The 12,252-nt window shown below is 38.7% G+C and overlaps 1 long non-coding RNA gene across 1 annotated transcript; it reads right to left on the bottom strand.

Annotated features, from left to right (window-relative positions):
- Positions 1 to 1,035: 1,035 nt before the first annotated feature.
- On the bottom strand, positions 1,036 to 11,332 carry LOC138605001 (uncharacterized). The gene is made up of 6 exons (XR_011309309.1): positions 11,154 to 11,332; positions 9,799 to 9,914; positions 7,288 to 7,429; positions 5,655 to 5,793; positions 1,310 to 1,360; positions 1,036 to 1,085 (listed from the first exon to the last, which is right to left on the bottom strand). It is a non-coding gene; the product is annotated as an uncharacterized lncRNA (long non-coding RNA).
- Between the last annotated feature and the right edge of the window lie 920 nt (positions 11,333 to 12,252).

Below are 12,252 nucleotides of genomic sequence, written 5' to 3'. Positions count from 1 at the left end.
GATCCTCCTCACTCCGGTAATGTGCACAAACACTAATGAGTGGTATTTAAAAATGTAACGGGACGCGCAGCATCTGGCCTGATATACGCCACGGAGCGCATCGACATGTAAACAAATCCAACACATTTCCAACGATGTAATCCAGCAGATCACACTTCAGGAAACTCTCCGTACTTATTATCAAAGTCCAAGTGGCAAAAATGGGTTTATTAAAAACCAGTGTTTGCATAAGGCTGCTGTAGGAGTAAAGCACGCCACGACGTCAACACAAACTTTTGTGAACAACAATGTGTAGTTAAAGTTAAAGGGAAAGAGCGAGAGACTGACGAAATAAATATTAAATATATCAAAGTAAATAATAAAGTTATATATACATTATCTATTTGATAGCCTATTTAGTTAATAGCTATATTGACTAGATTGACATGTTTCTTGTTTCTTACATTAGATGGCAGCTGGAGGAAACACAGTCTCTCTATGGGACTATTTTGCTGAGGAAAGGCACAATGTGGGCACAACAACAGAGTTGGATGTTCATTTGCAGATTGTATTTTCTTTACTGCTTATTTTATTTACTTAGGTATTCATTACTCTGAGATTCATGTTCTGTTCCAGATTTATGTTTTTATTTTGTTATTTATTTGACACAGACTTTCAGTTCAACAGGTATGTGTAAGGATGTGTAATAAAGATAAAGATTGTTCATTCAAATTGGTTTCATTTTTTTTTTTAGTGGGGTAGGGAGATATCGGCCGATTAATCAGCTATATTTTTCCTCGTACAAACTATCGTTATTATATCGGCCTTTAAAAATCCACTATTGGTCGACCTCTACTGAAAAGCCAGAGATTACCTCATCACAGGATTAACAACAGGGTTGGAAATTAGCACAGTGGCAGACGGACAGAAAAGTTCCATCACTGATTAACAAATTCAGAGTTTTCACGAAACCTTGTTTCTGGAATCCCACTCTGAACCATTACTAAAGCCTAAAACAGAAAAGAAAAAAAATACAGAAATAAATAAAAGTCTTACCTTTGGAACTCTTGGCCTCATCCTGGGTCAATCCATCTTTTTTCATTTTTCTAAGGAAAAAAAGGCCAAAAGCTCAATATTGATCAAAACATTCCAAATAGTAAAACGGTAACTGAGAGTTTAAGTCACCTCTCTTTAAGGAACTGAAAATCTAGAGTTAACCTCATCACAGGGTTAACAAAGTCAATTTTCACTAAAGCCACTTTTAGGAATACCCCCCCTATACCATTACTAAAACTTCAATGAAAAAAAGAGAAATGGATAAAAACCTTACCTTTGGAACTCTTGGCCTCATCCTGGGTCATTTCCACCCGTTTTCTTTTTCCTATTAAAAAAAACAAACCTTGAAATCTTACAATTCAACTTGACAATCCAAATCAGAAATCTGAACTTTGCTTTTGGACAGCTATGCAAGTTGATCCAAGACTAACAACAGTTTTATGCTCCTACGGTTTGATTCCATTCTAACCCCAATGTCACAATGAATTACAAATACTATGATACTACAATCTGGAACCATATGACAGTAGAGGCAAATTCAATTACTGAATAAAAATGCAAATCTTTCCATGATAATCAACTAAACAAAATGATAAGGATACCCAAAGTGTTGTTAAAAATCGAGGTTTTGCATAGGCCTGGAAATTAAGTCAAAGCCTAGTCCAAAGCCCTTAACATTCAAGCCCTACCTGAAACCAAAACGAACTGTAATGCAACATATGAAGACCAAGCCTGACCCTACACCTGAAATTAAAAAAGGTTCATATTCAATGAATTCACTTAAGCCCTAGGTTGCTGAGGGGAGTTGCTCTAGACAAAAATTTGAAAATAAATTAAGACTAGCTTGACAACTATCTGGTCTATATTCATGAGCTTGGTGTCTTTGGATAGGTAAGACCTCAGGGATGTAACATTGACTATAATTATGCCTTTGCAAATTGTAATAAACCAGAGAATTTTTGTCCTTGCCTACATTTTTTCAGGATTAGACAGTGGATAATACCATGACAGCAATGATCCAATGCACAGGGATGGCAATGAATTCATTCAGCAACTCCTTGACTGCTACTGTGCCAACATAGATTGAAATATAGCTAAGCACAATGATTCAACAAAGGTTTTTAGTAAGGTTAGGACAGGGCCAAGTGTCCATTAATTAGGCCACTCAGATACCGAAAGTACCCAAAGTGTGTTTGATGTCCAAATGGAGTGGTATCATGGATTGTTATTTTGTTATGCTTGTTATCAATGGAAAGGGTAGATTCTCTAGTTTCATATGATACCCAACATGGTCGGGTGGAGTGAGCAGACTACTTATAGAGTGTAGCGTGAATCGCCTTGACCTTAATTCCGCATCTTTTTACAAAGTATTCTGATCATTGGAACAGACACATGCAGAGTCTGTAAGATGAATGCTGTACAAATGGTCAATTTAGGTATCAACCATCCCCCAAGTTTACGACCCTTCTCACATTCCAGAGAAGATAACTCACATGCAGACACATCCTTTCTGCAGAGAATATAAGGACTAAAGTGACTGATTCTCCTATGCAATTCAAATGTACTTAAAGTAATGTTATGCGGAGCTAAGATATTTTAATACTGTGAAAATTGTTTTAACGTGAATCTGAAACTGCAGTTCTCCTCATCCTGATCACACCTCCTCCTCATGTCTGTCTGCTAACAAAGGAAGACCACATGTGGACAAGTGAGGTCATTTGATCCATTCATGTGATGTGCAGAAAGGTTTACCTGTGCATATGTATGACGTGTACGTGTACATTTATATACTTTTTGTCATCATAACGGATGTTGCCATCAACCTTGTTGTTTAAGTGTTTAAATTCATTTAATCCCCTTTCAACAGGTTTTATTCAACAATTAATATCAAGTGTTTGGTATCTTTCTGTTGACAGAGCCCAACTTTCAGATATGGAAGAATTAAATATGTCAAGTAGGCAATATTGATTTTAATGCTTTAAAAAAATAATCTCAATCTCAGAGCCTTCTCCTCATGGGTGGGGCTAGAGAGGGACCACAGAGACCAGACCCCTCTGGTCCCAAGATTATAAAGCTGCAAGCAACTTCCTCTCGTGCTCTTCTCCTGAAACTCTACTCTTGTTCCTGACTTCTCTGAGTTCTCTTCCCCCCCAGGGTCAGCCACAAATTTCACTTCATAGTCAGCAAGGAAGGAAGACAGAAGTAATGAGCCTGTAATATACAATTTGAAGGCCCAAAATCGATTCCACTGTGTTAATTAAAAGGTGTTTTACACAATGACAACGGAACTGAGAAATCTATCAAGACCTTCCTTCTTCAGCATCAAATATCGTACATTATGGATGTAGGTAGCCAATCGTAGTTGTAGTAGTAATGAACGCATGTCCTGCCTTAAATTGCGTACCTACGGTCTAGGCCTACTCAATGCTGAAAACATAACACATTACCAACTTGTGTGACCCATATGTGAAGGAATATGATGGTCCTCATAAGAACAGCTGTCCTTATAATTCAGGACAGGGATGTTCCCATCCCCGACACACACACAACCTTTACCGTACCAAGTATTCTAAAACATTACAAAGTGTGTTGACATCTGACCACCTTCATAAGGATAATAGTCAAACAGACCAGTACTATGCCCAGACTGCCAAGATGTCAAATCTTGACATTACAAGAATGCATTCCAACTTACATTCTGGTCCTCTGGTGTGTAAGGAGTTGCGCCGAGTTCTGTCGTGGCTTCACTTGTATCACTACAGAGTTCCTGTAAATTAATAAACTAGAGGTCGACCGACAGTGGATTTTTAAAGGCCGATATAATACGAGGAAAAAGCCGAGAGCCGATTAATCGGCCAATATCTCCCTACCCCACAAAATAAAGATTAAACTAGTTTAAATTAACAATCTTTATCTTTATTCAGGGGTTGACAATGAGCACAATTTTCCACTGGCACTCCAGTAACTTTACATATTCACTGGCCCTGCCATTAAAACTACGAGCCCTGAGATAATTTGTTATTTGGGAATTTTTCTATGTAAAATTCACTTTCTCTTTATGTAAGGGTTCTTATTACTGAATATGTGTTCAGTCAGTTGTGGAACTATTATAAACTTATAAAAATCAGCGCAACTCCTTACACACCAGAGGACCAGAATGTAAGTTGGAATGCATTCTTGTAATGTCAAGATTTGACATCTTGGCAGTCTGGGCATAGTACTGGTCTGTTTGACTATTATCCTTATGAAGGTGCTCAGATGTCAACACACTTTGTAATGTTTTAGAATACTTGGTACGGTACAGGACTATCTGGTCGCAGCGTGTCTTGTAAGGACAGGAGATGACTTGTTGATCATGACTAGAAATTCGCCCATTATATTCAGCAAGTTGAGTCGTGTGTGTGTCGGGGGATGGGAACATCCCTGTCCTGAATTATAAGGACATCTGTTCTTATGAGGACCATCATATTCCTTCACATATGGGTCACACAAGTTGGTAATGTGTTATGTTTTCAGCATTGATTGGATAAAACACCTTTAATTAACACAGTAGAATCGGTTTTGGGCCTTTTTTATGTTACAGGCTCATTACTTCTGTCTTCCTTCCTTGCTGATTATGAAGTGAAATTTCTGTCAGACAAATGGCCAGTGTTGTAGCACAATGTTTGGGGAATGAGCATGGTTCTTAAAGTTGCACCTGTGGTTTATTCATTTACAGGAACTCTGTGTTTAATATCGCTATTAACTAAATAGTTTATAGATAAATAAAACTTTATTTACTTTTATATATTTAATATTTATTTCAATCTACATGAATGAAGTTAAGTTTTACTAAACTTACAAATGAATGGTTATTATCATCACTGACACTTTCTGGCATATTTGGGAGAAAAAAATAGAAACACTAATTCAGCAGAAACAACTCAAGTAGCATCAAAGAAGTTACCATAAGAATCTTATTTAAAAAGCGAATGTATCGCCCCTGCGTCAGTCTCTCGCTCGTTTCCTTTAACTTTACCTACACGTCTTTCACAACAGTTTGTGTTGACGCCGTGACGTGCTTTACTCCTACAACAGCCTTATGCAAACGCTGGTTTCTAATAAACCTGTTTATCTATCAAGACCTTCCTTCTTCAGCATCAAATATCGTACATTATGGATGTAGGTAGCCAATCGTAGTTGTAGTAGTAATGAACGCATGTCCTGCCTTAAATTGCGTACCTACGGTCTAGGCCTACTCAATGCTGAAAACATAACACATTACCAACTTGTGTGACCCATATGTGAAGGAATATGATGGTCCTCATAAGAACAGCTGTCCTTATAATTCAGGACAGGGATGTTCCCATCCCCCGACACACACACGACTCAACTTGCTGAATATAATGGGCGAATTTCTAGTCATGATCAATAAGTCATCTCCCGTCCTTACAAGACACGCTGCGACCAGATAGTCCTGTACCGTACCAAGTATTCTAAAACATTACAAAGTGTGTTGACATCTGAGCACCTTCATAAGGATAATAGTCAAACAGACCAGTACTATGCCCAGACTGCCAAGATGTCAAATCTTGACATTACAAGAATGAGAACATGAGAACCTGAGAACCTGAACTCACCATTGAGTGCCATGGCCAAGAGGAATCGCCATAGTTGTAGGTTATCTCCTCGCCTGGAAATATTTCCTTTCCTTTGGGATTTATGTGATGATCATTTGCTAGTCGTCCAAGTGTTCCATCCTCTTTCGAACCATCAATGCTGTAAGACAAATAGACCAGATAAAACTTCAAACTTTCTTTAGGGTTAAATTATTCAAAATGTAATGACAGAAAAACCTTCAGTGGAGTCCAACCTTGGCTTTTATGTAAAACGAAACCTTTTGTACACATATTCCATTGCACCTTTCTTACTAGGATATTGTACAACAAAAGCATAGTGTTGTTAGACAGCTACAGTCTTATCATTCTTCCTTTCCAAAACTGATGGTCATTTCATCATATGATTAATCAGCCTCTCATTTGTCAAACAATAAGTAAGATCCACCACCATCACACTGGCTGATTGACTGAACTTATGATACAAGGACTGAAACAAGAAAGCAGGTAAACCTGGTGGTATTAGTTGGTTGCGTTATACAAAAGAGAGCAGAGAGTTAGCTGTGTAAGCTGTCATATTCATCGGAGATGGCTGCAGCAGGTTGCACATTTTGTCTGTCTGAATAGCCTTCAAATTTTAGAGGATAAGTTTGTAAGATAGTAACAGAACCGCAACAGAGGTAAACCAATGTTTGTGTAAATAGCTAATCTGGCGGGGCAGAACAGGGGTGTGACGTTTTGAGGATGCGTTATGTGTGCAACTCAAAACCAGTGGATTTCAAAAGCAGCTAACAGCAGCGAGAAAGTAGCACAAAGAAGAAAGGAACAGCAAACATAAAGTCCTCAAATTGGGGAGACAACAAGGTCCTTGCACTGCACACAGAGGATGAGATTAACCGCCACATCTCAGCATTGCCATTGTTGTTTATTAAAGTCGCTACCCGACACTTGTGTTACACACCCTGCCCAACATGCCTCTTTTAGGATGGTCTGTAACAGGGTAGATCAGTAAGACTCACCCTTAATTATCTCAATCCAGGTTTTCAGAAAGCATTATCAGGAGCCAAAGGTTTGATTGTTGCTTACAGCTGTTTCTGGGAGTCTTTCCTAAATTCCACCTTTACACAGTTACACAACGATAATTTCATTGATTATTTATAATTATAAATTATCCCTGACATGGAGGACACGCTTTGCCATCTTGATCTATCAAGTGCAGCTTTCTCTCTATAAGGAGGAAATGGAAGAAGAGGCCTGGGTGGGGAAAGATGACACTTGTCTTATAGGATGATGATTGCAATGTGAGAGCTAGCTCTGAGCTTATGTCCATGGTATGTCACATACAATTTTGAACTGATTTGTTTCATGACCTAATAAAGTTCTATTTTATAATGGAGGTATAACAAAGCCCATATAGTGGCTTTAAGAAATGTAGGCCATAGGCCAAGGAGACCTATAATAATAAAGAATCAGCTAGGCAACCAGGTACCAACCTGTCAATCAAATAATCCTAAAATTTAACCTCTGTGTAAAGCACTTTGGTCAGTGTTTGTTGTCCTTTAATGTACCCTACAAATAAAACGACTTGACTTATTTTGAGATAAGTAACATTTTAAAAAGAAACACATTTTGGTGAATTAAAAACCAGCAAACTTACCAATAGCGACTTCCATTCCAGATGAAATCGAATAAATAGTTGTTGTTTGCGTCATCTAGACCCTTACTCAGTGACAGAATTCCACAGTAGTCCACCACGAAAGTTGATGGTGCAATGAATTCCCGTGTAAAAACACCTCTCCCTAAATAGAAAGAAAAAAATGAAAACATTAAACTAAGTCCAACTATTTGTGAGGCAACTAACCCCATTTATTGCTGTTTAATAATAATAATAATAACAACAACAACAACAACAACAACAACAACAACAACAACAACAACAACAATTTATACAGAACCTTAGTTATTAAGTGCGTTACCATAAAAAAAATAGAATAAAAGCAAATACGATCCAGAACTTAAATTATAAAAGATAAAATAATTTAAACAGTTACAACTAGGGATGCAAATTGTAAGTAATTTCTGTAATCTATTCTAAGTCGGCTGCCTTAACAATTGATTATCAATTAATCATATATAAAATAGGTTATGTGACATTTTTCCTTTAGAAAACTGTTTTAACCACTGCCATGATCTATGTTTGATGTAAAATCAGAGTTGACTATATTAGGAGTTAAAAGAACAGATAAAGTAAACATGAAGTTACTTAAATTTTAAATGAAATGACACAAAATAATGACTTAATTTTAATTAAGGCGCTCCTGTCAGTTGCTATTCAACAACTGGCAACAAAATCCAGCCCATACTGAGGTGACTAAATGATTAAAATGTAATATCAGTTAATGTAAAATGTCTTCTGCATTTTTTACATGACAAATTACTTTTTAATTAAATACATTTTCTCATACCAGTATTTTGTGTTTTATTTGGATATATCCGTTATTGTACAATACTTTTTTATTGTATTTGTGCCTGCCTCTGATTGTCGATTAAGACATTTTTAAAATCAGTTAAATTCTTAATGGCGATTAATCGATGGTGATATATGGGGTATATTTATAAAAAATTAACAAATATTGCCTTCTGGTTACAATCACAATCAGTGTATAAAAAGCCATAAAATAAAACTGAGTCTTACTAAGAGAATTAAAGTAAGATAAATCCTGAAAAATGTGGCATGTAGGTAACAAGTTACTTTACACTGTTAACCACATGTGGGTTTTATCTGGATGGGCTGCCCACATGTATTAGACCTGGGGTCCGTTTCAGAAAGGAGGTTCAACATACCCTCAGTCTAACCCCTTGACTTACTCCGAGTTAAAATTTGCTGGCTTTTTGGTTTCAGAAAAGCTCATCTGAGTTAGTTCAATTAACTCTGTTCAGCCGGAGTTAAGTGCGTGCACGCTGACTATAGAAAAGCCAGCATTAATGGAGCCCCGATACCACGATTCACCATGACAACGGTACACAAAAGAGGTCCTCCTACGTCACACCAGTGGAGCTCGAAATCCTCATGCGGACGTTCAGTGAATACGAGCATGTTTTTAGAAAAATAAAGTAACACGGCTGCAGCTGCAAAAGAGAGAGAAGCGGCGTGGGAAGAAACTGCTGCTCGAGTAAACGCGCAAGTTTGAACTGGTCTATTTATTTAATACTTAATCACGACCGGAAGCTAAAATTTATATTAATTTAGGAGCAATCCAGCAGGAGAAAAAAACGTACATGGAAGCAGTTAAAAATAAAACAGCAGAACATCATTGAAAGGTGCGGCTCAGGCAGAACAGGCTCATGGCTGAACCTCACTTCAGTCAGATTTTAAATATCAAACAGATTAAATATCATTCAGTGGCTGTTTTAATGTGCATCAGCTTTATCCCTAACATGATGCTGACTTCACATACATTATAATTCATGTTGATTAAACTGAATGTGTTAGTTTAAAACAAAATAAAAAATCCAATAACTTACGGCGTCTTATCTGAGCGCTCTCGGCAGTGGTGGTGGAAAATCTACACATGATGACTTTGACACAGATTTGTCTTTTGATTTTTATCATAATTATAAAAGACTTTTGCAAAGCGGTCAGAGCAGCACAGAGACGCAACGTTTCTTCTTTTAATTCGGTAACCGCTCAAACACACGCGTGAGACGGGCTGAATGAATGAGGAAGTCGAATGACGGTTTTATATTCTAGAGGGAGGAGACAGAGCGAAACTCTGAGTGTCCTGAAGAAAACCTGCTCGCGACCAGGTGAGGTTCACAGACTCAGTTACCATAGTAACCAACTCAGAGTTAAAGTTACCTCTCTTTCTGAAACGGCAAACCCGAGGTTTCCCTCATTTCAGGGTTAACAAACTCGGGGTTTCACTGAACCCGCTTTCTGAAACAGACCCCAGGTACATTTGGGTCACAGAACAATTTTTATATTTGCTTGTTCAGTACCGACTGTTTTCTACAATAATCTCCACACTTGCATGTAAAGGTGTTCATTAACATTAACATGAAGCCTTTTAACTTGAAGATGAATAAAACTGCTAGAATTAAATAGAGAGGCTTTGATGTGACTATGTCAGTAGCATCAAAACAATGGTATATTAGATGAAAAACTTACCTTTAAATGTGTTAATGAATCTTCCTCTAGGAAAGGTTTGTCTTGGCCCAGAATGATATGGTCCACAGCATCCTGTTCAGGAGTCTTTCTCCTCCTCCTCCTCTCTGTCATCTTTGCTGTAATCATTTCCAGAGATAATGCTGAGTATTAAGTAGTAAATCAATCTTTATTCATCGTGATGATAGTATTAACAATAGCAATAAATTCCAAAGTTCAATAAGTAATAGACAGTGACATCTCTTTTGGTGAAAAAGCATCACTACAGAAAAGAGGGGTACATTAATGAATGTTATAAATGCATGTGGTTGTTGCTGGACAACTGTTAGTCAGCTATATTTCATGTCAAATCACATCAGTTATTCTTTCTTGAAAATCCACGTTTTTAGGAATAAAATGAATAAATTAAGTTATAAATGAACACACCCCACTGTAAAAACCTTTTAAATATAGATATGAATACAAGTGGAGAGTTTGGTGTCTGTAAGTGCTACTGAAGTGGAGATTTCTGACTAGGTATGAGACAAAATGAATTGAGAAAACATGATTTTTCATAAACAAATCATTTGATCCAAAACCATTATGAATGTAAAAACGTCAACACAATATTTCTCAACTCTCAAGATGTTAGAAGAACATATGTAAGCACTCCGCTCATAAAAATTACAGGATATTATAGCTTTAGATTTAGGCTGATCATATTTTTATGCAACGACCGCGGAGTCATCAGGAGAGATGGCAGTGCTCTGCGACTATAGTGGCCGGGATTAACGACTAACGCCGCGGATTGCGATCACGGAGTCAGCCAGAGAGCGGCCAGTCCTCCGTCGTTACAGCCGCCTCGAGCCTGGTGGTGTACTGCGCGAGCACAACCGAGATGGCTGCGGAACACCGCGGAAGCGGTCGCGGCGAAAATAACCCCTGTTGTCAATGTGTATTTTGCATAACAGTCTGAAAGAATATCCTTACATTTAATGGAAGTTTTTGCCTGCCGTATTGCTATAATTGTTAGGGGAACATGGACATTTAAACCTTACGGCTGTAGTACACTGGGGCCAACGTGGTCTGCCGAATGGCGTGACCGGTGCTGGCAGGTACCGGGGGCGGCCTGTCTGCTCCCCTAGTCCGCTAACACTTCGACAGCTAAGAGACAATTAAGAGCGGATGAATCCCTGAGAGGAGCAGCAGCAGTAGTAGCGACCGACGTCGGTGTGTTTACTAAGTATATACGACTTACAATTGAACACCTCCGCTAGCCGGGTTTTAAAAAAACAACGGCAAGAAAATATTGTGAAACTTCAAATATGATCTTCCCTAGATACATCACATGTTAAAATATCGAAAACAGTACTACTTACCAGTTTATTAATTCCAAATCCTTAGTTTCGCCTATCAGTCGCCATTTCGGATGTCCGCAGGTGTTTTCTGTGCCCCCTGCGAGGCTGGCCTCTAGATCTTGACGTAAATTCCCCGACTTCCTGATTGACTTCAGATGCAGCCAATCACTGATCAGTACCTGCCTGATTGACTTTGACTGCAGCCAATCGCTGAGCAGGGATGTTTAGCCAATGAATAGCGCTCATTCTGTGTGTGAATGGCGCTAAAACGTGTATGGAGTTGCTCCTCCCCCCTCGGCAATTATACACTGTGAGCATACACACGGACACACTAGAATTCAGGTTTAGGGACTTATGGGGACATTTCGAGAAAAAGCGGGAGGAACTTAGTCTGAGCCTCCTGAGTGCCGTTACACTGTTTGAATTATGAGGACATGGCATGTGTCCTCATAATCCCATGATGTCCTAATAATGTAAGTATGTAAACAGGTAAAATGTCCTCATAATCCGGTGAAACCAACGCGCGCGCGCGCGCACACACACACACACACACACACACACACAGCACTGTATGTCACACAGACCTGCAGCTGACTGTAACTTACTTGGAATAAACAAAATATTATTACTAAATGGCGAAAATTAACCGTTGCACATTTGCTGTTGTTGGTTCACGTACAGTTGGTATGGATCCATCTTTAAAGGTCAGTTTGAAAGCAAGGCAACTTTGTACTGACCCTCGTTGTTGAAGCCGTCGGAGGTGAAGCAGTTTTTATAACTGTATGTCTTTATCCTCTGATGCTGGGAGAGCATTTAAACATTTATGCTGGTTCCTGCAGCCAACGACAGAACAGTTGACGTGTCTCGCTCTAATCTTCGATATCTCAGAGTCTGCAGTAGTGAAAAACAACAATGGCAGCTGTCGTGCACAGACAGCAGAGGGGAGTGGGCGTTGCTATCCACCATGGAGGTGGGCATTGTGCAAATGACTCCCCTTCTTACCTAGGAAGGGGAGCCAAATCAAAACAGCTTGTTTGAGGACATGCTTTCCCAGTAGGTGGGCTGTGGTACAAACCCAGATGTGTTGCGTCGTTCAGATTTCAGGAAAGGACCATTACAC

The sequence above is a fragment of the Semicossyphus pulcher genome, unplaced genomic scaffold, assembly GCF_022749685.1.
Source record: "Semicossyphus pulcher isolate SPU_LCO1_2020_fin unplaced genomic scaffold, fSemPul1.0.p SCAF_27, whole genome shotgun sequence".
NCBI classification, from domain to species: Eukaryota; Metazoa; Chordata; class Actinopteri; order Labriformes; family Labridae; genus Semicossyphus; species Semicossyphus pulcher.
Note: the sequence above shows the minus strand (reverse complement) of the source record. Positions and strands in the feature narration are given on the sequence as shown.